Source organism: Pelodiscus sinensis, chromosome 3 (genome assembly GCF_049634645.1).
Source record: "Pelodiscus sinensis isolate JC-2024 chromosome 3, ASM4963464v1, whole genome shotgun sequence".
Taxonomy (NCBI): domain Eukaryota; kingdom Metazoa; phylum Chordata; order Testudines; family Trionychidae; genus Pelodiscus; species Pelodiscus sinensis.
Genome location: NC_134713.1, coordinates 65,218,356 through 65,244,956, shown reverse-complemented (window position 1 = coordinate 65,244,956; position 26,601 = coordinate 65,218,356).

Below are 26,601 nucleotides of genomic sequence, written 5' to 3'. Positions count from 1 at the left end.
CCCAGTGGCAGCCCCTCGCCTCTTAGAGCCCCACATGCCTTAGAGCTCCCCAGCACTAGCCCAGCTCTCAGACCCCCAATGCCTGCCCTGCCCTCCTCATCTAGCCCTGGGCTGCCTCCCAGCACCAGCTGAGCACTGCTGCCTGGGTCTAAGGCTACCCTGCCAGGCTCCGTGTGGCCCTCCTGCTGCAAAGCAAACCGCTCTTCTGCATCCAGGAGGAGACCCCACCCCTGCCCGGCGCAAGTTGGCTGAGAGGCAGGGCAGGACACACCTCTCCCAACAGCTGTGGCAGGAGGGGAAGTGCTAGGCAGTGTACTTCAGCCCCGGCCCCCCGAGCCGCCATGGCCCAGCAGCTAGCAGTTCGTGGCCTGGCACCAGTCCACAGACCAAGGTCTAGCAGCACCTCCACTGCTTACTGGGTTCTTAGAAGACAATGAGGAGTAAAGTAAAGCTAATAACAGCACAGAACACTGAGAACCAGGACTGGTGGCTGTGAACAAACCTTATGGGACCACGGGAAACTTGGCCACACCCAAGATAAATGGATATCTGGCTAATCCAGCTAACACCATGCTGGATGATGGTTGTTGCTGGACCAGAGAGTGCCTGACTAGAGAGGTTCAGCCTGTACTGTCCCTCCCAGCAGTTTGTCCAGACATGCAAGCCGGTAGGATGTGTACAGGTACCAATCCTCTGGGTATTGTAATGACCAGAAGTCAGTATATTTCAATCCCCATCTACCATAAGAATACAAAAAGAAAAGAAAAATGAAGAGGCAGCGTGGTATATTCAGGAGAAATCCAGTGCTTTGTTTGTTTGCTGGAGCGACGCATTTTTTTATCAATAGTAAAATTTGACAGCTTCTTGAAAGGGTCTCTTCATGATACTTTGTGCATTTCTGTAGCAATCTAAGGAGCTCATGTTATGAACATTGAATAGTTAAGCTGCTTAGCAAACCCGAGAGGTAGGATATCACTTTACAGAAAAGGAAACTGAAGCAGGAAGATTGAATGAGTCTCCCTATGTCATACAGGGTATGTCTACCCTGCAATTAGACACCTGCGGCTGGTCCCTGCCAGCTGACTCAGGCTCACCAGGCTGTTTCACTGCAGTGCAGACTTCCAGGCTCATGCTGGAGCCTGGGCTTTAGGAATCCTGCAAGCCTGCATTAGCTGGCAGGGTACAGCCATTGGTTTTTAATTGCAGAGTAAACATACCCTTAGTGAGTGAGTGACAGAACTGGAGAGGGAACTGAAGTTTCCTGATATCTAGTTCTGTGTCTTAACTAAAAGGGAATGTTGTCCTTTCTTCCTGTCCTCTAATGTGACCCTTTAATTTCACAGAGGGCGGACAGATGAATGTTGCTTGCATGACCTAATGGACCCAAGAAGTTAATGAAGCATGAGAAAGGGTAGCAGCAATAATAATAATCATATTCATTTATAACACACTTTTCATCCAGAAACATTAACTCTGAAATGACTTGCCTTAGGGGAAATTTAACAGTGCAGCTATGTGGTATAGTTAGGCCTTCTGATTTTCAGTTTTTACTGATAGCCTCCAATACAATACCCCGATACAAAAAATATGAAATAGATATTTATCCAGAACCCATAGGAAAAACTCTGGTTTTGTGTCTCTTGTATCAAACGGCTTGTCCCCATGAAGCAGTGATTCAGAGGACAGGGGTGTGATTTCTAAAGCGCACTAATGTGTTGCGCATTAATTGGCATGTGTTGACTCTGCTAGTGCACACCAAAGGTTCCCAAGTGTGCTTTAACGCAGTGCTGTTTGAAACAGTGCTATGTTAAAGCTCATTAGGGAACATTGCAAGAGTTTACTCTTTACAGCATATACTACTATGTACCACACTCATTACAGTACATACAAAGAGAAAGCCTTGAAAGCTCCTCCCCCCGCCCTTTTTTTTTAGCTCTACAGAAAACTCAAAAGTTCTTAAAAATAATCAACCCTGAAAAACAGAACCCCTAGATATGCATTACCTACAGTTTTGTGGTAGAAGAATAGTAATGACAACAAGTGGATTAACTACATTTGGGCTACGTCTACATTAGCATCCCTTTCCGGAAAAGGGATGCTAATGAGACACTTCGGAATTGCAAATCCGCGGGGATTTAAATATCCCCTGCGGCATTTGCATTTACATGGCTGCTGCTTTTTTCCGGCTTGGGGATAAGCCGGAGAAAAGCACCAGTCTAGACGCGATTCTCCGGAAAATAAGCCCTTTTCCGGAGCATTTCTTATTCCTACTTGAAGCATGCTCATCTCATTAGCATCCCTTTTCCGGAAAGGGATGCCAATGTAGACGTAGCCTTAATGTTTTACTTTCTCCTCAAGAGTAATTTCCACTCTTGCTCCTAAACAGTCCAAAATTGCTGACCTTCCAGACATGCTACAAGGACTATATTTTTGCCCAGACATCTGAAGTCTGGGAAGGAGGGAGAGAGAAGGTTTTCATGAGGATAGACCCACTTATTCAGTTGTGTTGGGGGGTGGAATTTTGCTAAAGTTGTGGAGGATTCTGGCTGGTTTTATTGTTGCTTTAAATAATGGCAAAAGTGCCCTGAATAGTATATGCCACTAGAATTGCAAAGATATTATTACGACTATTATCAAGTTATCCTTCTAAGGTGGTAAAATAATAAATTAACAATACATTTTATATCATTATGTTTTAAATTCTAATTCATTTGAATTAGTTTAAGATATAGATATAGACATAAACACACACACATATAACAATGCATATTGTGCATATGTCCCCTGTCACTAGCATTGCTAGGTGTCCAGTTTTCACCTGGACAGTCCAGTAATTGCATCTTCTGTCCATTAAAAAAAAAACAGAAAATACCGGATATGTAAAATGTTCAGTATTTTCTGTTTTTCTCTGATGGAAGGCCGGCAGGGGGCACAGAGGAATTTAAAAACCTTCCCATCTCTTCCCTGGCCCCCTCCCCCCACCATGTTTGGAATTTTTTGTGAAAGTATCTGGCAACCCTACCTGTCACAGTTTCAGAGTAACGGGATATTCCCTCTGCCAGGGTCCACACCAGGAGTATCCAGTAAGGAGTCATCTCTTCAGCTGACACCTGTTCTGGGCAGGGACTCTTGTCCTACTCTCTTATGACCAGTGATTGTATGGCTATACAGCTCCTTGCTTTCCTCTCTTTTATCACCAGCCAGACAGTCTGCCTGGCAGCTAACATCTGTGCTTTGATTTTTTTTAATCAAAAGGTCTACAGTATATTGGCAACAGGTATAAGTTACCACACAGCTTTTCCTAAGCAAGCATTTTTAAGGTAAAAGCATTAGAGAGAAAACATGATCAAATCAATAGATGGATTTAAATACACACTAAACATATCAGCATTCACCCTTGAGTCTTAAAGGACCCTGGTAGGCCAAGTCTTTCCAATCATTCCACAAGGGTTGAGGCCTTGGATGTCAGGTCTTGCCCAGTTTCTGGATTAGAAAAAATAAAAGCCCTGAATCAGTTTAAATACAGCTTTTTATATCAGAAGCCCTTTCTTAATCTGTTGGTCCCTAGAAAACCTAGTCTGAACCAATATATGCCACCCACCCCAGGGGTTGGTACCTCTCTCGCCCTGTTTATGAGCTCACTGCTACCACTACTGCTACTACTGTGGCAGCAGCCATAGCCTGGTGTTCCTTTGAATTGCTGAGTACCACTTCACACAGGGCTGGGGGGGAGGATTTGTGCTGCAGTCTGGGTGGTGCTAGGAGCTGACTGCCCTAGGTTCTAGCCGTTCCACCCTCAGCCCTGTCCCTTCTGTGGTACGGAGTCAAGGGCTCCCCCCACACCTGGCCTCAGGACCCACGGTTGCTGTCAGCGCCACTGCACACACAAGTATATACACAGCTCTGTATCTATCTATCTAGAGGAAGGGGAGAAGAGAGAGTGATATATGTATACAGATAAACAGACATATACATTATAGCTGAATTAATTCATTTAACTGATTAATGTAGTTTATGAGCAACATTTTCTAATGGGACTAAGTAATTTAGGGTGCTAAAACCCATTGACAGCCAGTAAATGAATCCAATTGACATTTGGCTTTACCTAAAAAAACAAATAAATAAAACCCAGAAGAGGAATGCCCCTTGCTTTGAGGAATCAAACCTCTATCTAAATGACAAATGCAAATATATTAAATGCTGAACTTTCTGGGTGAATAAAAGTTTTGATATTAGCCAAATTAGTGTAGCTGCTTGTTCAACTCCTCTTTGAGGCATATATACCTGTGTTTTGGAACTTAACTCTCCAATCTTATTACTCATACATAAACATTCCAAGGGCATTCCTTAAAGTATTATTTCAAAGTCCTTTAAGGTGTCCTTCTTCTCTGTCTGTCTTCCATGATGTTTTAAGCACAATTAGAGATCAGCAAAAAAAGAAAACAACAAGGTTTTAGAATTAGATTACTTTAAACAATTAAAATTGTCATTCCTTTAAACAGTGATTCCATATTTGTTCCCAGCACTTATAGAAATACAACAGACAGAACAGTGGCCAGCTTTAAAGTATAAATGGAAAACTATACATCATGGCTGTTCATATCCATTCCAGGTGCTTAGATAAATCTATATGCTGCTCTTTATCTCCATTAGGTTTCAAGTCAAAACATTGTTTTAAACCCGCTCCTCGCCCAACATTTTAGCAGGCTCAAAAATGGCTGAAACTTGGATCTGACTCCTAAGAGATCTGAGAGACCCCTGGCCATTCCTATCTCACTAGTTTTACTCCTCAAACCATCACGCTGATAGCTCTGGAAATTAATTTGACCCATATATTCAAAACTGCAGTAGGGTGTAAACCTCAGCAGTGTGATTGCCATCATGTTAGCACTGCCAATGACCTAAGTCTTGAATTTAAGAGATTGCCCCAGCAACACTTGATAATAAGTGGCAAAGCATTATTACTTCCTTTAGTACTCATTATAATAACATTAATTGGGGTGAAAGGTTATCCATTTCTTATGCTAAGCCATGGATCATCTCTAAAGGGAGGGGGGATTTCAAGACTGTGTGCGCCATGGTGATTTGCTACAATAGTATTTTCTCAGAGCTCAACTGATTTGAGTCTAGGGATGGAAGAATGAGGAGAAAATTTCTTTTGATTCAGGTTATCTACATTTTATCAAAAAGGTCATCATCAAATGAGAATGAAGTGACTGAAAGAGAAGAAATCAGAAAAAGCTTCTGCACGATGTACGAGAAACACTTTAGCTCGTTACTTTTTTGCTGCTGTTCCCCTCTTTTTTGAGTTTAAAATCATTTGTGAAATTTATTTTGAGGACCACCCTATGTGTCTCATAGTGATATCATTAAAATTCACTGGCTGCGTCTAGACTGGCAAGTTTTTCTGCAAAAGCAACTGCTTTTCCGGAAAAACTTGCCAGCTGTCTACACTGGCCGCTTGAATTTTCGCAAGAACACTGACTTCCTACTGTCTGAAATCAGTGCTTCTTGCAGAAATGCTATGCTGCTCCCGTTCGGGCAAAAGCCTTCTTGCACAAATGCTTTTGCGCAAGAGGGCCTGTGTAGACAATGCGGTATTGTTTTGCGCAAAAATGCCCCGATCGCGAAAATGGCGACTGGCGCTTTCTTGCGCAAAAGCGCGTCTAGATTGGCATGGACGCTTTTCTGCAAAAAGTGCTTTTGCGGAAAAGCATCCATGCCAATCTAGATGCTCTTTTCCACAAATGCTTTTAACGGAAAACTTTTCCGTTAACAGCATTTGCAGAAAATCATGCCAGTCTAGACGTAGCCACTGTCTCTCTGTTCTTCCCCAACACTTTCTCCCATCCCATCCTATACCCTTCCCATTTCACCCATTTTAGCATTGGACACATCTATTAATTTTTTGAAGAAACACAGGCTGCAGCAGGCAGAAGTTTCCTTGGTTGGGAGTATTGTCCCTACACCGATCTGTTTTTAGTTCTGTTTTACCAGTTGCATGAAAGTCCATTCTCTGTTTCAATGAATACATAAAACTCCCATTAACATTAGGGGAAATTATTGAGGAGAAAACAAATTGAGGAGAAAGCATACTGAGGAGAAAACAAATCCCACAGCCTAAGTGGAGAAACAAGAATCTCAAGACAAATGGGTTCAGGGCGGGCCAGAGGGGCTTTCTGAACTCTTTTTCTGTCTCTGAGTCATTGTGTTCCCTAAATAATAATTCGTGATTTCTCAACAACAGTATCTTTACTGCTTCTGTTGCATGGGGCGGAGGGGGAGGTTTACAGGCAAGCACACTTAACACAAGGGGCACCTCACATTCTTCAGTGCTGTGGCAGCTCCTGGCTAGGTTCTGGACATACCACAGCATAAGGTATGAGATGTTTGCTGTGATTACCATAGAACTTTGCATGGGTCTATACTTGCCCTGCTAGGGCATCTGCACAGATAACCAGGAAAAAAAAGGTGTGAGAAGATTGTTGTTTTTAAGCAGGGTGCAGAGAAGAGGAATGCATTATGGGATGAAAACAACATGTATGCAGAACCACCTGCTGCACAGTTTTGGTCCCATCAGACACTGGGAGCCTAACCCTAAAAGCAAAGGGGTGGTAGGAACTGTGGCATAGCTACTCACAATGCATCACTGTCAAAATCAATGGTAGCCACCCTACTAGGGACGCACAATGTCAAACTCTTGCACACAGTGGGGACATGCACTTTCATCTTTACAAAATCAGGGGCTAAAAAACTGACCTTAATAAATTCGACCTTATCTCGTTGTGTAAACATCACTAGGAAGTATCACTGCAGGTGATCAGTGGGCTACATCAGGTAAGCCAGATATGGTTTTCAAATTCGAATCTGAACTTGCCCTGCTTAGAAAAAATTCAGTAGAAAAATGGACTCAACTCAGCTTGACTTTATCTAAAAATTCTTGTCTTTCATCTTCATGGAAGGAAAAATATTTAAAGACAAAAATTCAAATAAAATCCCTAGCCTCATAAAGAGGTATCCCCTGGGCTGGCTACTGGCAGTGCAATAGAAAGCAGCACTGCCAAATGGAAAATCTGAGTTGGCAATTGGGCTTGAAATCTTCTATGCTCAACAGATCTAAAAAGTCTTGGCATTTGATTACAGATACTGGAATGCAAGGCTTGTGAACAAGTTTTTTCCCTAAAGAATATAAAAAGAAATACCTTTGATATGTGTAAAGAAACCTTCCCTTTATCATCCTGACAAGCAGTACAAATGAGGTCTTACATAGTGTGCAGTATTCTTTAGACATCTGTTGATTTTTGCCTAGAAATCCAGTTTTCATTTGTCTTTTTTTATGTATCGCATGGGTCCTCATGTCTGTCTGACCTTCCAGTAAAATTTAGCATCACTCAGGAAGGTCAAACAGTCAATGGTACCAAAAATGGATTCAAATATAAAGCCACAGAAAAAAAAATTCTACATTTATTATAGCCTCAAAGGCAATGTATCTGAGATGCTGAGGATTTTAACAGTAGAGAACTTTAAAAGAATATTATATACCAGCCGCTGGCTTTACAGGAAGATACCAGATGCTCTTAGTTTTCCATGCTAATCTTTGATTATCAGGAAATACAGTTACAAAACATCTTCCTACAAGGTCTACACACAAAATAAACTTAAAAAAAATTGAAAAAATCAGTTTCCTAATAAGAGATATAGAAGATTTCTGACATATTTGTTTACACACACACACACACACACACACACACACATAAACACACACACACACACAGCTTTGGGTAAAATTGGGCCTAATGATATTTGTTGTGCTTTTTTTCCTTGCACAAAGAACTATACATTCTGTCAGAATAATCTGTATTTTAAATTAAGAGAAAAACAAAATGAAAAAGAAGCAAAGTGAGGTCTCCACTAGCAAGCACAGCATGTATATCTCCTTTGTACTAGAGATCAGAACACCAAATGTGATGTGTCTTTGTGGCAAGGAGGACTTTACTCTATATAAAGATGCAGTAATATAAAACAAGTCTTAATAAATGCAAGCTATAGACAGATGGCTGTGGGTCTCCTCTAACTTCCAGAGCATCACTGTAAAACTGGACTCTTGACAATGACAACAGGGGGTATATGTCTCTATAAAACTGATGTATGTAATAGAAAACTCAAAATCCCCAATATCAGTGAAGTTGCACTTGTAGGAACATAGGAATTGGCAGGGGCAGATGACGGTTTTGCGGGGCCCCGGGCAGCATACTTCCACGGGGCCCCCCCTTTGCCACGGCGCATGCACAGTGACCCGTAACAGATTTCAGTTGTGTTGATGTACCCCCAGACTTCTTTGGGTACCCCTAAGGGTACTTGTACCACTAGCTGAGAAACACTTCCCTGGGCCACTCCAGGGTCCACCCCCGCATCGGGGGGGGGGGGGGGAGGTCCCTTATCCTGCCTTCCTAATGCAGGAGCCTGGTCCATCCATAGGGTAACTGTACTCCCAGGGCAGCCAGGACTTGAATGTACCACCCTGTTCTCTCCAGGTGAATGCCCTATCCCCTAGGCCACTCCAGAACTGAGCCTAGCCCACCTCACCTCTGGCAGGTTCTGTATGCTGTATACATTTTTTCTTTATGTGCACATCCTTGGGGGGCAAGGCTTTGCTCTTTTAGAAGCAGAGTGAGACTCAGCCTTGAAGACCTGTTAATCTCCAAGGATGCAAAGAGGCTCTGTGCCTAACCACTAGCTCTGGGTTTGGTTCTATTTCAACCCCTGAAGCTCCTACAAAAACAGCACTGCTATGGGATCTCCTACAAACGCCACTCTGGAAAACCTTGGCAAGGGGAACATCAAAGTGAGACTATGAACACTTGGTAAGGGCAGCATTAATTTACCCAACAAAATCCCATAGGATTGGGAAGGATATGATGCAATGGAGATGAGGTAAATAAACAATACAAGAAATACTATATTGATGGTAATTAGGCATTTTCCATTTTATTTTTTAAAAACCTCTATTGTTTTTAAATGTACCTGAGACTGATGCAGAATTTCAAGTCTGCAGTGCTGGAGTCCCATATAACCAAACAGAATTTGGTTGCAGCCTGTTGCAGAATACAGGAGACCTTGCACATGATTACGCATGAAAGTCAATGGAAGTTGCACAATTGCAGAAAACTTTCTCATTAGTCTTTGAAAAAACAGCCCTTAATGTTATCGAATGCTGTGTATGTCCCTGAGTGCGTACATACATCTGTCATAAGGGCACATGCATGCTCACATACTTAGTAATTAAGAAGGAGAAGCTATAAAACTATGTAAATTGCACATTCCAGATTGGACTAAGGAAAACATATAGCACATTTGATCATTGTTTAAGGATCTCTAAAAACATGTGGAAAGAGTCTATCTTCTGATGTGTTCAATCCTACATTCTTGCAGCTGATTATACTTTGCAACATTCTGGAAAATGTGCTATTTTTGCCAGGATCAGAAACTGTCTATAAAATGCTCAGCATGGTCACTGATATAAATGACTTCAAGAGCTTGGCTCACAGATGCTCCATTATAATCTTCCCCCCAAAAGTCAATCATTCTACTTCTCCTTCCTTCCGGTCCACCAGACACACATAGCAGATCAGCCAGAACTACAGAAATATAGAGTTCTGTGCTATCAGTACTCTGAGAGTGTTGAAATTCCCCATTTCCTCTTTAACCATACCCTTCCCTGAGAAAATCCATGTATTTATAATCCAGTGACATTTATTTTATTGATTCATTCAATAACTTAAATCACATAAAATGAAGGAGGAATAATATTTTCAGATGGATTTTGTTGGCCTTTCTAATAGTTCCCTGTGCAAGTTGCTTTTTCACTGAGTAAGTTACTGCATAATGATTAGTCCACTAGCTAAGGGCTCATCACTCAACAGGATGTAAACAATAAATCATACACCAGTTCTAGATATTCAGCTTCTCAAGATATATGTTTGCACTTTAGTATCCATATTGTTACATAGTGTTTGTGCTATTGTTCCTGTACCTATCTTTTCAACACTGATTTAAATGTTGTTATTCTCAGCTAATTTTTTGTGATTACAGAAGAAAAACCCTTCGGTTTCCGTAAAAAGAAGGAATCAGAATGAGTGAAGAAATTTTCATTTCCTATTCACCATTCATATGCTATCTTTGACTCTTCTAAAGAAAAAAGATGCCCAAATGAATTTTAGTAAGTAAAGAAACTGCCTTGCCAGTAAGAAATCCACACAACCTGTCAGTAATGATTGTTGGTCACCATCAGGCAAAGTGGAAAAACAAAACAAGCCACCGGATTGGGAAACTTTGTTCAAGTGAGTAAGGCTATGTCTACACAATGGAGGTTTTCTGGGATACCATAGGTATCCCAGAAAAACTCCGCCACATCCAGGGAATGAGTCCGCTCTTCTGACATTTTTTGCAGAAGAGCAGACGTGCTCTTTAGGAAGCCCTGTATTCCTCATTTTATGAGGGATAAGGGCTCTTCCAAAAGATGAGTTTTTTCTGAAATTTGGCTCAGTGTAGATGGGCCACATTTCAGAAAAGCCTCTTCTGAAAAAAACGATCAGAAAAAAGTATGCAATTTTTTTCAAAAAAAGAAAAAGCAGCAGTCTAGACATAGCCTAAATGAGGGGAAAATCCTTTCTAAAGTCTCCACTTATTCCGGCCCTATGATGCATGAAAAGCATCATTGTCGGCAACATTTACATCCTTATTTCAAGGAAGGATCTGGAACTCCACAGGACTTCTGAAAGGATCTTCTGGCTTTTCTGCAGTAGTCAATTCAGTTGCAAAGCTCTCACAGTTACCATCTGAGACTTTAGAACTACTTTACTAGGAATAAAATGGGGCTAGCATCTTCACTAAGTTTCGTTGTAAGCATAAGTACTTATAGAATACAAATAATCTGAAGTGGAGTGAATTTCTGCTGTTTCAGATGTTAAATATCCCTGACATAATTTGAGTAGGTCTTCTGTATTTCTTTTCACCCCTCCATCCATAATTTTTAGGGTGCTGAGCTCAGCTGATGGATGTTCCCTTTATTTTCTTTCACAGAAATTCTCTTCAGTTCTTTCTCCACCTGATACTCTCCCTTATTAGGGGTTGATCCAGCTTCTTTTGACATCAACTGAAAGACTTTCATTAATGTCAGTGGAGTTGAAATCATCCCTTACTACTGAGCGCCAAATTAATCTCACATATACACAAGTAGGCTACGTCTACACTGCACAGTTATTTTGGAATAAACTATTCTGGAATAATTATCCAAAATATCTTATTTTGAAATAGAATGTCTACACTGCAGGGAAGCCTCAAAATTAGTCCAAGGCAGGCTTCCCTAATGTAGACATGCTATCTCAATTTAGAGCCCCAGGAGGAATAACTTAGAATGGCTCTGGTGAGGGGCTATTTTGAAATAGCAGCAGTGGAGCATCTATACACAACTTATTTCAAAATAGCTATTTTGGAATAGGTGTTATTCTTCATAGAATGAGGTATACAGAAGTTGGAATAAGCCATCTGTTATTTCAAAATTATTTCCAAATAATGGAATTGCCATGTAGATGCTCGCATAATTATTTCGGAACAACGGCCTCTGTTCCGAAATAACTTTGCTGCGTAGATACACCCATAGGCTGTGTCTACATTGGCCCCTATTCTGTAATAGGGATGCAAATGTAGCACTTTGGAATAGGCAAATCCGCGGGGGATTTAAATATCCCCCGCGGCATTTGCATTTACATGGCTGCCGCTTTTTTCCGGCTTGTAGATAAGCCGGAGAAAAGCACCAGTCTGGACGCGATCCTCCGGAAAATAAGCTCTTTTCCAGAGGATCTCTTATTCCTCTTGAAAGTAGGAATAAGAGATCCTCCAGAAAAGAGCTTATTTTCCGGAGGATCGCGTCCAGACTGGCGCTTTTCTCCGGCTTATCTACAAGCCGGAAAAAAGCGGCAGCCATGTTAATGCAAATGCTGCGGGGGATATTTAAATCCCCCGCGGATTTGCCTATTCCAAAGTGCTACATTTGCATCCCTATTACGGAATAGGGGCCAATGTAGACATAGCCATAATGTCTTTATAGGAAATTACACACTGACTTCATAGGAAATTATACATATACCTTTAGTGACAGAATTTTCCCAAACATTTGAAAATTACAAAAGTATGCCAGAAATTCTAATAACTAAATTTAAACCACAAAATATGTGATCAAATATATGTGAGAATTGTTCTTATGGATGGATGGATGGATGGATGCTGTGACTTACGGGGAATTTTATGCTTCAGTTCAAAGAATGATGGAAAGACTGTTCTGACATATTTTCAGTATTTCGTTAGAGTGTGTCATCCACATAGAAGTTTTGTATATTTCATAAGAGCTATATAAAAGTGTGTTTTACCAGTGTTACTTTGATCAGCATCACCACTCAATCCAGAATCTGGATTTCTTCCCAAGTACGGTAAAACCTGTGTTATCCATCATGCTCGGGGGTTAGGGTGTTCCGGTTATCTAAAAATTCCAGTTATCTGAGGGTCCCCATCAACTTAGGAAACAACAATGGACAATAAGGGTGTGTCTAAACTACACTCCTCTGTTGGCAGAGGGATGTAAATTAGACATATCAAAAGTGCAAATGAAGCGGGGATTTAAATATCCCACACTTCATTTGCATAATGGCAGCCGCTGCTTTTTTTCGAAATGGGGCTTTTCGAAAAAAAAACACAGTTTAGAGGGGGCATTTTTGATAGAAATGCCTCATTTCGCAAGATTTTTGAGGTCCATTTTTGAGGATATTTAAATCCCTGCTTCATTTGCACTTTCGATACGTCTAATTTACACCCCTCTGCCGACAGAGGGGTGTAGTTTAGATGTAGCCTACGAGTAAAACTCAAGTTTTTAATATTGGTAGTTTTGTAGTGTGAGACCGTTGGTCTCACATTTCTATTTTGAGTTAAAGATGATTAGTAATTCTTAAATAAAAAATTGTTAAGCCAATTATGATAAACCAAGCCAGGCATGTGCGCCTGAAGATGTGGCAGTATTGTTGCTGGGGAAAATGCTGGTTAACAAAGTTTTCTGGTTAACAGAGTGCCGGATTACAAAGGTTTCACTGTATTTCACTTTAAATCTAGCAATATCATATGAGTAAGTAATAGTAACAATGAAGTCCAAGTAAAACAAGAAGTACCCTCATTTTCATAAGGGTTGGAATTCTGATGCATCTTCTATGCTCTTTCCCCCTCATTCTTTGATCTTGTCTTAAATCTAGTATTAAAAGAAGAGTTTCTTAACTAGTGAACGTTTTCAGAAAAATGTTTCATCATCATTATCTCACTCTCTCTTTTTCTTTTTCATGTTGTCCCTCATTTCAATACTGAAGAAATTATAGGTAAAGTTTTCTGCCCCTAGGCACCTTGCAGAATAGGATAATACACTACAACACTCCACTTGTCTCTACTGCCAGCAGTTACATGTTGTCTTTACCTATTTTCAGAAGGATGAACATTTGGAATCACAAAATCAATGCCTTTGTGTCCTGTCATTTCTTTTTGCATGTTTCTTTGTGTGCTGGAGGGAAAATACTCATTTGTTCTCTTCTTTGAAATTCGTTATTTAGTTATAATTCACTTACTCACCCAAAACAAAGGGTTTGTATGACATTAGTATTCTGACGTGCTATTGATCAACAGTGCAAAATGAAAATATATAACTGATGAACACACAGAGATCCTGCAGAGACATATAGACCAAAAGGTTAAAAAGGAAATGTTGATCTGTTCAAAACAAATTGATCTACGTGCAGTCTAGTGAGGTTACTCTCTAAGCACACTGGGGAAGACAAGTAGAGTGATTTGTTTGCTTTCCAGATGTAGTAAAATACGGCTGTTGTGAGAAGTCTGGCAGTTGTGTCAAATCATCTGTTTGTTCTTCAGTTCATTGCTGATGTTTAATCTCTCTCTGTTGTACAAACAAATGTCCAAACTCAGTTCCTCACTCCCAAGACCTTAAGAGCTAGGGCATTCTTGTGGTAGTGCTGTGAAGGAGCACTTTTATTTTGCTGCTGAGTGACCTCTATTGCCAGAGATTCACATCAGCTTCTGCTCAAATAGAAGAATGGGGACGCCACACACACAGCTTGTCAAAGGAGAATTAGAAAGAAACTCAGAAAATCAAACCCTAAAAATGTAAATGGATAGCCCATAAATGGTGTTGTGTGTTATCATCCATGAGATCCAGGTTCAATTTGTGGCTTATCATTGCAAAACTGGTTGGAGCAATCTAGCAAATACTTTTAACAGACTTGGCCTAAGTGACTTCCACAAAATCACACAGAAAGCTTGGGCAGATCAAAGAACTGCACCAAGTTTTTTAAATCCCATGATGGTGCCCTAATCACTCAGCCACTGTCACTCTGTTTACTCACAATTGATATTTAACAGGCTTTGTCCATGTATTTAACTATTAGTCTGATATCTTAACATATTTCATGACCAAGTTATGCCAAAAGTATCAAGCCATTTGAAAAGCAAAGATTATATAATAGAAGCATATTAAAGAATACATAAACTTGCATTTTTCATAACATATGAGGCACAACTTGGCTGTAACTTCACTCCCATACACCCCTTACACTCTCTGTTAAAAAAAATAATTTTACTTAGGAGCATTAACACTGGTTCCTCATTGCTAGTTGGAAGCACTTAAATGCTACTTTTTTACAGCTGTCTCTGCTGAAACAAAGTAAATTAAAAGTACAATAAAGCGGCAAAGAGCATAAATGTTACAATATTTCTCTTTTTAAGCAGAGCATTATGCCTTCTCAAGTTGCAGAAGTTTAAAAGCACCAATAAATTGTATCAAGAGTAACCCCAGTGGTCCAGGATTTTGCTTTCAAAACATCCCATTTCTGGAGACAGCAAGCATCCAAAGTCAGGTTTTTCCAATCATGTTAGGAATTTGCTGTTCAATTTATCAGACTTGCTTTTGGCCTGCAACAAGACATATAAATTAAAAGCATACTCCAGTAAGAAGAAACCTTTGATGTGTAATAGAGGTTATGTGAATTCATTATTTTAATATTTTAGATTTATAATCAGAGGGTTAGCCACTTCACTCCACTCCACCAATTACATTTTTCATGGTCCCGTCTCCAGCTCCCCCTAACAACTGTTTTCTTCAGAGTGCATTCATTAATACAGTTGATACTTTTCAAGCCCCTAAGCTCTGGGATCAGGGATGAATTGAAATATCAACTTTCCTAGATATTAAAAAGAAAGTTCAAAAAAAGTTGAGGGGCCCCATGCATCATTTGGCACACTTATCTTTAATAATGCATCAGCATAAATCTCCTGAAGGAAAGTAGCATCACAGAATGCTGCAGCATCAACCCAGGGCACCCCCAAAATTAGCTACCAAAATGGAAAGAACCAGATTATAAGAGGGTGCTCAAAAGGAATCACAAACTTAAGGACCCTGTTTGTTCCAGAGAAGTAGGCAGCACCATCTTCATTAACAGTGCATCCCACTGATGCTGAGCTGAAGCTCCACACCATCCCCTATTCAGGTACAGAGCTAAATGCCAGAACTTGATGCTGATTCTAAAATCTATTAATCACCTTTCTATCTAGCCAATATATTATTAAATATTGTGGGTCAGCTTCACCAATATATTGGTTGTTTTGCACCAGTCCAGTGATGCATAGCAAACATAAATCTAGTTTTAGCTGGCTCTCTAAGCAAGGTAAATGGCTACTTTGCATTGTGAGAGCAATGGAAATTAACCAGCATGTACCAGTGAAATTGGCCCTCACTATTAATGTCAGCATAATTTTTGGAGTGTGACTCTTTAACCAGCAAGAGTAAGGCAATTTAAACCTAAAGCTGAGATCTTTCATTCCCCCAGCTGGGCTAAGGCTAGTAGTCTCAGAACAGTTCTCTGTAGACAATTACGCTACAGCACTTGGTAGCAGGTTGTACATTAGCAATGGAGCTGCAGCATCACCTCTAAATTTACTGATTCATTTTGTTATTAACCTAGGCCATGACTGTTTCTTCGATATGTGTTTTCCAGTCCCTTTGTTTCTGAAATAGTAAACAGTTAAAAAAGTGGCTGCCATGGACAACATTCTGACACAGGCAACATCAGTTAATGAATAAATGCAAATAAATGTTTAGCAGCTTAATAAATACAAATCTGTGACACCAGGGACAATATGAGGAGTTTGATTCTCTTGTCTCATGTAATTGTGAAAGCCATCCATCCATTGGTCAGAATTTAGGGTTATTTACATTTTGGAGATAAGTGAAGGGCCAGGCAAGGTTGTAAACCATCCTTAATCAAGTCTGCAGAACTTTCAAGTAAAGTTATTTTATCATTATTATTAATATTGTTGTTATTACTATCAAATGGTATGTCTACACTACCCTCCTAGATCGAACTAGCGGGGTAATGTAGGCATACCGCACTTGCAAATGAAGCCCGGGATTTGAATTTCCCGGGCTTCATTTGCATAAGTGGGGAGCCGCCATTTTTAAATCCCCACTGGTTCGAACCCCGTGTAGCGCAGAGTAACAGGAATTGAGACCATGTTGATCCTATGGCAGGGGTGAGGAATCTTTTTTGGGTCGGGGGCTGCTGACCCACAGAAAAATCAGTCAAGGGTGGCACACACATGAGAAGCAAAGTGAGAAGCCCCTGACTGAGAAGGAGAAAGATACTCCCTACATTCCCCCTGCACACCAGAGCCTAGAGGGGCCCAGGCTAGTAGATTTTGTGTGCCCCAGATCTGCATGTGTGTGACAGTGAGGCTGGAGTGCCAGAGCAGGTCCAATGCTGAACCTCAAGGGCCGTATCCAGGCAAGCTGGGGGCGGCATCTGGTTCCCAGGCCTAAAGTTCCCCACCCGTCGTATAGTATGACAGATACCATTGGCACAAAAAGCAGGGGGTCTCCGCATACCAGCAGCCTTGTTGTTGTCAAGTTTTTTGGTAGGCATCATAGAACAGGAGAGTTAGAAGGAGAAGTTGAAGGAGGGGCCACATAGGAGAAAGCCCAAAGGAGCTTGAATGGAAATGTAATGAAAGCACATTGGAGGCTTGCATAATGAGTTGATTAGAGTGAGGAGTTAAGCTTTCAACGTTAAAAGGAAGCTGACAGGTAAAGTAAGGAGGGCTGATAATGAGGGAAGCCAGCTTTCAGCAGTATTACTGAACATATTTCAGTCTGTGAGAGCAGGGTAGGCACATGCCCACCCAGGCCTCTCCTCTGGATGTTGCTCATGATATGTGTGATGTGATAGAAAGTGGAGCTCCAAAGAAGAGATGTGAAGAGAGGAGTGATATAATCAGAGTGGTAGCTGGGAAAAGATCTTTGCAGAAGCATTTGGAATGGAGATGAGTGGGGCAAGGTTACATTTGTCAAATCAGCAAGAAGGATGTTGCAGTAATCAAGAGGCAGAAATGATGAAAGTCTGGACAAAAGTTTTAGGAATGTGGATGGATAAGAAAGGATGTACCTTACAGATGTTTTACGGAAATATGTAGCAAGATTTGGGCATAGCCTGAGTGTAGGACTTAGGAAGAGGTGGGGGGATCAAGATTTGTGCTGGTGGAAGGAATGAAGAAATCAAGATGGCAAGAGGGAGAGGAGTAAGTAGAGCAAGTGGGAATAGAAGAGGTGCAAGAGTATGAGAACATACAAATGCAGCCAGCGAAGAGGAAGGAGGAAGAGGATGGAGGCTATGATGCATAAGTGGAGCGTGTTGAGAGCTGTAAGTGAGTGGCTGTGAGAAACATCTTGTACACTCATACCGAGGTAATTCCATTCATCATGAATTCAGTTTATAGCAGTTCTTCGGGCATGTGAGTTATCTGATGGGAAAGAGCTACACTGCCATCTGGAGCAAAAGGAAAAATATGAGAAATTCAATGAAGAAAAGAGCTTCTTTAGAATGAAGAGTAGAGACGCGTTTTTACCTTTAGAAACATGGGATCATCAACAGTGGGGAGAGCAACACTTCTTTTCAAACACGGACAGAAGGACTACCTCAAGAAGGGTTGAAAATGAGCTCAAAGAGAGACAAAGATTCTGAGAGACTGTGATCTACAGATCGCCCCCAAATTTTAATAAAGTATTGGGGGAAGCCATATGAAGAAACCATTAAAATTGACACAACAGATCAGACTAATGGTCTAATGTGGTATCCTGTTACCAAATGTACCACATGCTGCAAAGGAAGGCACAAGAAATTTTGTAATGAAATAACTTGTTCATAGGAGATGTTTCTTTTGAACCCTCATAAATTAGTGGTTGGCTTCTATGCCCTTAAGCATGTGGGTTGATTTCACTTCTAAACATTTTAGAAAATTCTATCTAATGTAACTCATTCAACCCATATAAATAAAAATCATTACTCAGTCCATGCAAGTTATTAGTATGAATAAAATTATACTATAATTATTATTATAGTATAGTTATTAGACTTATTATAACTTTAAAATGATGCTACAAACCATAAAGAATTAAACTGAAGGAAAGTATCAAAATATTTATTGAAAAAAAAGTTGTAGTAACTAAATGAAGTTTTAAAGTCTAAAGGAAAGAGGATATACAAAACCAATTCTAGATTACTATGCTGAATAACATAGAGCCAAATTCTGATCTCAAATGCACTATATAGTGCCTATTGGTCTACAGTTTGTAACTATTCAGAACCTTACAGCTCAAACAGTATGACATACCTCGAAATAAGCAATGTAATTTGAGCTACACAAATTGCATAGCTTATTTCGAAATACCTTAGTTCGAAATTTGGCACCATCTACGCAGCGCTTATTTCAAAATAAATTACTATTCTGCTGACTTCCTTAATCCTTGTACAATGAGGTTATGGGAAGTCAGAGTAAGAAGCCCATTATTTTGAATTTATTTCAAAATAACGGGCTTCTTGTGTAAACAGCACATAACATTATTTTGGAATAACAGACTTTATTCCACAATAACTCTCCTGTGTAGATGTATAATTATTCAATAAGACCCAGTTCAGGAAAGCACTTAAAGTACATGCTTAACTTTAAACCTGTGAGTAGTAGTACTTACCTGCTTAAAGTTAAGCACATATGTGTTTTCTGAATCAGGACCAAAATTCTTAACAATTGTCTTTTCAGCTGTACATGAATATTTGAAATACAAGGGAAATGGTGAGTTAGTTGGCTATCTTGCAGCCATGGGGTTCTCAAAAGTATTAGCCTAATTCTATTTCCTTTTAAGTCAATGGTAAAACTCCCAAGACTTGTGTTATATGTGTTCTCAGGAGCACATACCATAGCTGTGATGCTATTCAAATAAATAATAATAATGAGATTCCAATCATAGTCACTCCAAAGTCTGATATAGAGAGTATTTGGTAGTTTCACCTGAACCATAGAAACCATCCCCAAACCATACAAATACTTTAAGTTGCATGAGTTAGTGTTCAGTACTTAGGATTCAGCAAGCACAATGCTGAATTATATCTCATCATTAGAGAAATATGTCCCCAGAGAATGGTACTAAAATCACTGACACAAAAAAGTGAGAGAGAATATTTTACGGCTTACTACACTATGACTGAACTATGAATAAACAGACAATGTAGTTACTAGGCACTAACTATGGGTTCCATTTTTGATTAAATGATGATAAACATGCAGATAAATATGCCTATTTTATGCCCCAACAATTTATAACCCTTTTCCATTTTATCGTACTCAGCTAGCAAGTTGCAAACATGCATTCAAACAGAAATTGTTTACGTTCGTTGATTCAAGTTGACGTGTTTGAAAATGATTACATTCATTTGTTCTGCTAGATACCTTGCCTCCCTTGCCTATACTTCTTAATTTCATTCACCTTCTGTTACTGGTCTTATGACTAAATACTTTAATTTATTCACCATGCAATATCTGCACAATAGTTTTCAGTCATTTATTACTCATTGTGCCATAATAAGTCTGGAATGTTACTGGAAGAAAAGATCATATAAAAACAAAGTTGCACCAGGTATTACAACATATGCCTGCATTAAATATCAGCTGATGATCTTATATACACTCTAATAGTGTAGGTTTTTCCCAGCACAAATTATTTCATCAAATATAGTTAACACCATCTGCAAATCCACAGAAAATCAAGGTGTCAAATCAGAAACAATGGTGGGCACATGAAAAAAGACCCAGTTACTGAAAAAAAAATAATCAAGATACATCTCAGAATCTCAGTAAATGTGAGAGAAAATGATTGGTGATGTAGCAATTTCAAAGAGGCATAATCTCCATCCCCCTATGTGTTTTCTTTTATTCTATTCTATTTTATTGTATTGTTCAGGCTTCTATACCATTGCCATCATCTTCAAACATATACCTGCATTTCAAAAGGGACACTAGATAAAACATGTGTCAAAACTGGAACTCACTCAAACATACAAATGTTCATTTTGGAGACTCAGAATTCCTGGATATCTAGGAAGACAAACAGGGGTGCTGGAACAATTTTTACAGTGACATTGCCAACAGACATTTTACCAAACTGTAAACCCTGTGCATAATGGTAACAATTCAATCCAGGGAGTACAGCAGCTCCCCCAATACCCTTAGTTCCAGCACCTATGAAGAAAAATATCCATTATGATGAGCCATGGTAGAAGGAGGATTGATTATCTCTGTAAGAGAGACAGTGAATTTTCCAAATCCTCATGAAGGTTCTTCTCCCCAATTTCTCATCAAGATCCTCCATGGATTTCCACACATTTTTCTTCCTTCTTTCCTGGTGTCTAATCCTTTGCCATTGCTCTCTCTTCCTTCACACAGCTGATTTACTAGCTAGTCAAGCCCCATTTTAACATTCATCTCCTATAGAGATCATTACACCAGTACTAGCAGAGAAAAGTATACTCAATTCCTTTCCCATTCCAGGCCATACTGCCAGCTATGAAATAGAAGGAAAGCGAGTAAGCAGACTTGGCCATGCTGGTTTTACACAATGAGGAGATTCCCTTTCACAGAGATTTCCTAGCTTCCTCTTTTGGCAGTTTTAAATCTCCTTAGCTCCAACAGAATACCATAGAAGGGATTTAACTTGGATTGAGGATTGGGCTGCTATCAAAAATGTAGCATTAAATAAGTTAAAATATATGGTACACACAAGAACAGTAGAGATTGCTTTAGTGCTTATAAAATTAGGTAACAGGTGGAACCAGACTATGAGTCAGGCTCTTAGATTTAAGCCTCTCATTGTAATTTTTCTGTAGCATTTGTTAAATCAGATGAAGTTACTATAGCAAAGAGGCATGGCCTCTCTCAGAGAATGGAAGGAAAGAACCCAACATGCCCCCCTTGTGGCTGAACTAGGAAGGCCATATTCACGCTGTGGGAAGAGGAAGGGCAAGACAGGGAATTACAAATAGTGGGTACTAGAGCCACCATGGGAGATTGATGCATCTCTCCTGCTGCTGGAGCCTGCAGAGAAACTGTTGTTGCTCACTCCTGAGGACCAGCCAGAGCTCCCAGCACCACTGGCCGACCAAGCAGTTGCTGGGACTGTCACCTGAGGACTGGCTGGATCTCCCCAGAATGCCAGCCGACCAAGATGCTGAGAAGTTGCTGGGGCTGCTCCTATAGACTGGCTAGAGATCCCCAACCTGACAGACACAGGTACACTCGAGGGGGAGAGTAGGAAGCAGCCCAGGGAAACCAGGCAACACTGGTTGGGAGCTGGCGTAATACAAGGTCAGTCTATTGCGGGCAGATCCCCACTGACCTAGTGATGAACCGCTCCACAAGTGTTAAGACCCTGAGCTGGGATGTAGTGGAGTTGGGAGGGGGCCCGTGCCCCTCTGCCACCTTACCTGCGGGATGGCAGAACTCCCCCTATATAGGCCAGGAGGCCTGCACTCCTCAGGCCACCCTAACTTAGCCCCATAAACTGTTATTGGGGCTCACCCTCACTTGAGCCGCTATACTTCATTGGTGCTTACACCTACCTAGGGGCTCATAGACTGCCTAGCCACTCTGATTACAGACCAGAGCCCAGGGATCTGGGGCCCATAGATTGCTATACTGTTTTACCCGGCAGGAGGACCAGAGCACTAGTTGAAGCTAATTCTTTCCTTTGAGCTCACCTTTACAGGTACATGACAATGAGGAGTCATGGCCTCTCTCAGAGACTGACAGGAAAAGATGGACACATAGACTACAGATAGTCTTTAGATCATTTTCTCACGAAAGGATGCGTCTTAGTTTATAATGAACACCTATTGCTCTCACTGCTCATCGCACCTATAACTTGACAAGACAACAAGCATTCAGAGAAGAATGATTAAACTAGTTGATTTTCTTAGGGTATGTCTACACAGCAGGGCTAAACTCAAAATAAACTGTACAACCTGAGCTACGCTAATTGTGTAGCTTAAGTCGAAATAGATTATTTCGAATTTGGGCATGTCTACACAGCACTTATTTCAAAATTGAGCACTCTTCCTCCAACTTCCCTTACTCCTCATACGATGAGGTTTACAGAAGATGGATTAAGAAGCGCCCCTTTTTCAAATTTATTTTGAAATAACGGGCTTGCTGTGTAGATGCACAATACGTTATTTCGGAATCATGTTATTCCGAAATAACAAGGCTGTGTAGACGTACCCTTATGCAATGGGCTGCTCTGTACCATTCAGGAGATGACAACTGTGGCATCAAACAAAAATGTTTAGCTATTCTGTAATTGGCACAGGTTCATAAAATTACAAAAAGTAAAAAATTAGATAAAAGAATATGTAATGTTGAATGAAAGGATTTGTTAGACTTAGTGGCATCCTAACCCATTCCAAGTATCAGAAGTCATCAGTTTGGAAAAGAATAACAGAAATCTCCTGCTTATATTCATATCACTAACTACATATGGATGCACACCAAAACTTTAGCACTCATTATCATCATTTTGTCTTCAGTCTGTGTACTTTCTCTGTAGACCTGTGAGATAATATTCTTTTTCCACTAATTTTTCTGTCCCTTCTGTCTTTGCCTTCTGAAGAATAGACTGAATTTTTCAGAATCGAAAGATGTGAGGATCATTGGAAACTAAAATTGCCAGGTTAAGCAAGGTCCCTGTATTTTTGTTGTTTGAATTCATGTTAGGAGAATGAGATTTAAATCCCTAAACCTGAAATATTCTGAACCAATTATTTACTGAATATTTGTGCTAAATTATCTATGATTGCAGCTTTGACTATGAAGGAAAAAAATTCTGCAGGTGGCCTATAAAGTTAATTTTGAAGTTAGCTCTGCTAAGCCCATGGAGTGATCTTGGAGAATATTAATATAGTGTTACAAACCATGCTACCCTCAGGGTGTTCACCTGCCAGGGAATTTAATTTATTTCAGACCATCTAAGAGACCGAATCTCATCTACAGTGTTAGGTAAATATAATGTAAAAATGTTTCCTTGTTTCTCAAAGGAGCTTACTGGTGAAAACCTGAAGTGCCGTTCTCACAGAATCTCCAACTACTATAACTGGGTTGAAACTGAGTCTCAGTGACCTTCTTTTTATTAAGGAATGTAGAAGATATAATATATGTATGTACCACCACCATACATTTGTGAACATAACAGATGTGTAGATGGTTCAACACCTAGGTCTTTTTTTATTATTTATATTTTAAGGAACACCAATTACCCCAGAATCTAGAGACCCCAGTCCAGGATCAGGGCTGCATTGTGCCAAGTATTACACAAACATATCATAAAATGACAGAACCTGCCTATGTTGTATGCAGTGCTGTTGCTGTTACTCCCAACAGAAATTGGACCAACAACATACATTATCTCACCCACCTTGTCTCTCTAACATCCTGCCATTTTCCACAGATGCTTGAGGGCATGCATAGTAGACCAAAGGCTAAAAGCTCTTCAGCACAGACTCTATTTTCATAGGTTTATGTGTGCACTTAGGCTGAACGAGGAGTCCAGAATTGCAGAGCCAAGGTTTTCACATGAATTCTGAATTAAGCAGTCAAAATTTGAAAAGGAGCTAAATGTGTGTCACCCATCTACACTATCAACACTGTATCAGTGGTTCAGTTTGATCATCGATTAACAGAACTTTTTGTAATTTGGCACCATCCATTTATTAGCCATAGATAAATCAGCAGAAACAAAAAGATTTGTACATTACCAGCTCTGCAGAACAGGCTTGCAACAGTTTCAGTCTTTTTCAAAGAATGAACTTAATTTTGCTCATATTTATACCCCATTTTTATGACAGAAAATGATTACATCTTATTCCTCTTTTCTTAATCTCATTTAATACTTGTTATACATGATACAAAAACATCTGTAGCAACCATATATAACAATCAAGATGTTCATGGACTAAAGAGTACAGTACAAGTAGCACTAATTTTACCTAGCACCCAACTCATATACAACATTTCTTAACAGAGCATACATCTTACTTCTGACAGATTCTGCACATACAAAGAACAAAGGTTGGAACAATTTAGAAAGTATCTATTAGCAAATTTCTATAATAATACTTAGAATGAGAACAAAGCATCCTGGGAACACAGTTCATAGCCATACAACTTAGCATAAGTACAAAGTATTCTAGTTCATATATTATATTGGTTAACACCACAGAAAACACCTGCCACCCATAACAGCTGCAACTCAAAGTAGCACTTCATCATTTTGTTCATAGTTTCCACAAGACATATTGAAATGACATCTTGGCAGCTCATTGACTGAGCATAAATGTAAAACACCAAGGAAACAGTAAAGATACTTTCTAGCCAAGTTGGTGGCCAATCAACTGAGGAAAAGTTGTAAGAATTGAAATCTGTGAGCAATATGTGGGCTAATCAGGTACATAAAATGTGTCCTTCCTTGAAATCTTACATTTACATATGGATCAAATCTTTAACTTCTCAATAGATAGCACAGCACATGGAACTCATTAAAATATGGTAGTTTTATCAGTTTATTAATTCTCTGGAGATATTGTAGAGATAAGGATGGAGGCAGGGGAATTGGAACAGAGCACAAAGGGTGGTCTTACACAGATTAGTTCTCATCAAATTATTCCTGATTTCAAATTGTAGGAACTTTTCCCTGAATGGAGGCATAATCCCATATACTGCTCTGCTGAATATTCTGTTCACTGCTCCATAAATGATGCAGACAAATGTGGATGAGAACTTTCCAAAGGAATGTTGCCTGCTCTGCTGATTCCCTCTAGCCTTAGATATTAATTGACAGAAAGGAAGAGAATAGTTGAGGGCTCCTGGGGTCCAGTGCCATGAGATATGGAATTGACATGGCAAGCTACAGCAGCAAAGGTGAGTATTGAGATTAGTAATAAGAAGGCCGTACAAGTGGTCAAGAAATGGAAGAACTTTTGAATATATGCTATGGATAAATGGCTGCATAATGGACAGCTAGAATAAGGTAATTTAGCCCAGGAGAAGGTCACCAGTAATGGACTCAGCCAGAACCATCATACCAGAGTGGGGACCATAATCATGAGAAGCCAGAGGCAACAAGCACTCATGTACCAACAACTATCCCTCTAATAACTGCCCTTGCACTAAGGCAGGTAGGGAAATTGCTGCTGTAACAAACTCTTGAAAATTCATGTCAGTCTACATAACTCTTCAAAGACAAATCCTCCAGGAAAGCCAGAGACATGGCATTTAGGTATCTGATGCTGTAAATATTTGCAAATTTTGTGTATGCCATGTAAGCTTCAGACTTATTCATTGTGTCAGAGAGAGCATATAGACAAACATACTGGACAAAAGCAGAAAAAATGCATCATACTGATGGCTTGAAAGAAAGAGAGAGAGAGTCTGCGTGATAGAAGGCTAGAATATTCAAGCAACTTAAAAAATCAAAAGTAAGTGTGATAGTTTGGTGAATTAAATATGACATTACAGTGCAGAGGAAATTGAATTCATCTATACTCGATAAGGGTGGCTTCATTATTCATGTGTGTCTTTGCTTAGCTCTGACACTCATGAATGATGAGGCCATCCTTGTCTCGTGAAGATAAATTCAATATCCGTACTATCATTCTAACATATTCTCTGTATAGAGAGAATATACTTAATGGATGGCAGTGGGATAGTATTTTTGTCTTCACTGGTTCATGAGAGGAAGGAATATAATTCACAGGAGGTGTTGCTCTGAGTAAGATTATTACAGATACTTTTTACAAGTGACATGGTGAGGATGGAAATGTTATACTAGGGATTTGTTAGCACCGTTATTTCGTTCACCTCATTATCCCTGGAGTCCTGGCTTTAAATTTGGAGTTGGGTCCTTAGTGAGTAAGTTCAGTAACTGTATCCTAACCTCAATTAGATATTTGTCCACATACTAGCACTGTATAAGAACAAATAACTAAGGGTATGTCTACACTACCCTCCTAGTTCGAACTAGGAGGGTAATGTAGGCATACCGCACTTGCAAATAAAGCCCGGGATTTGAATTTCCCGGGCTTCATTTGCATAAGCGGGGAGCCGCCATTTTTAAATCCCCGCTGC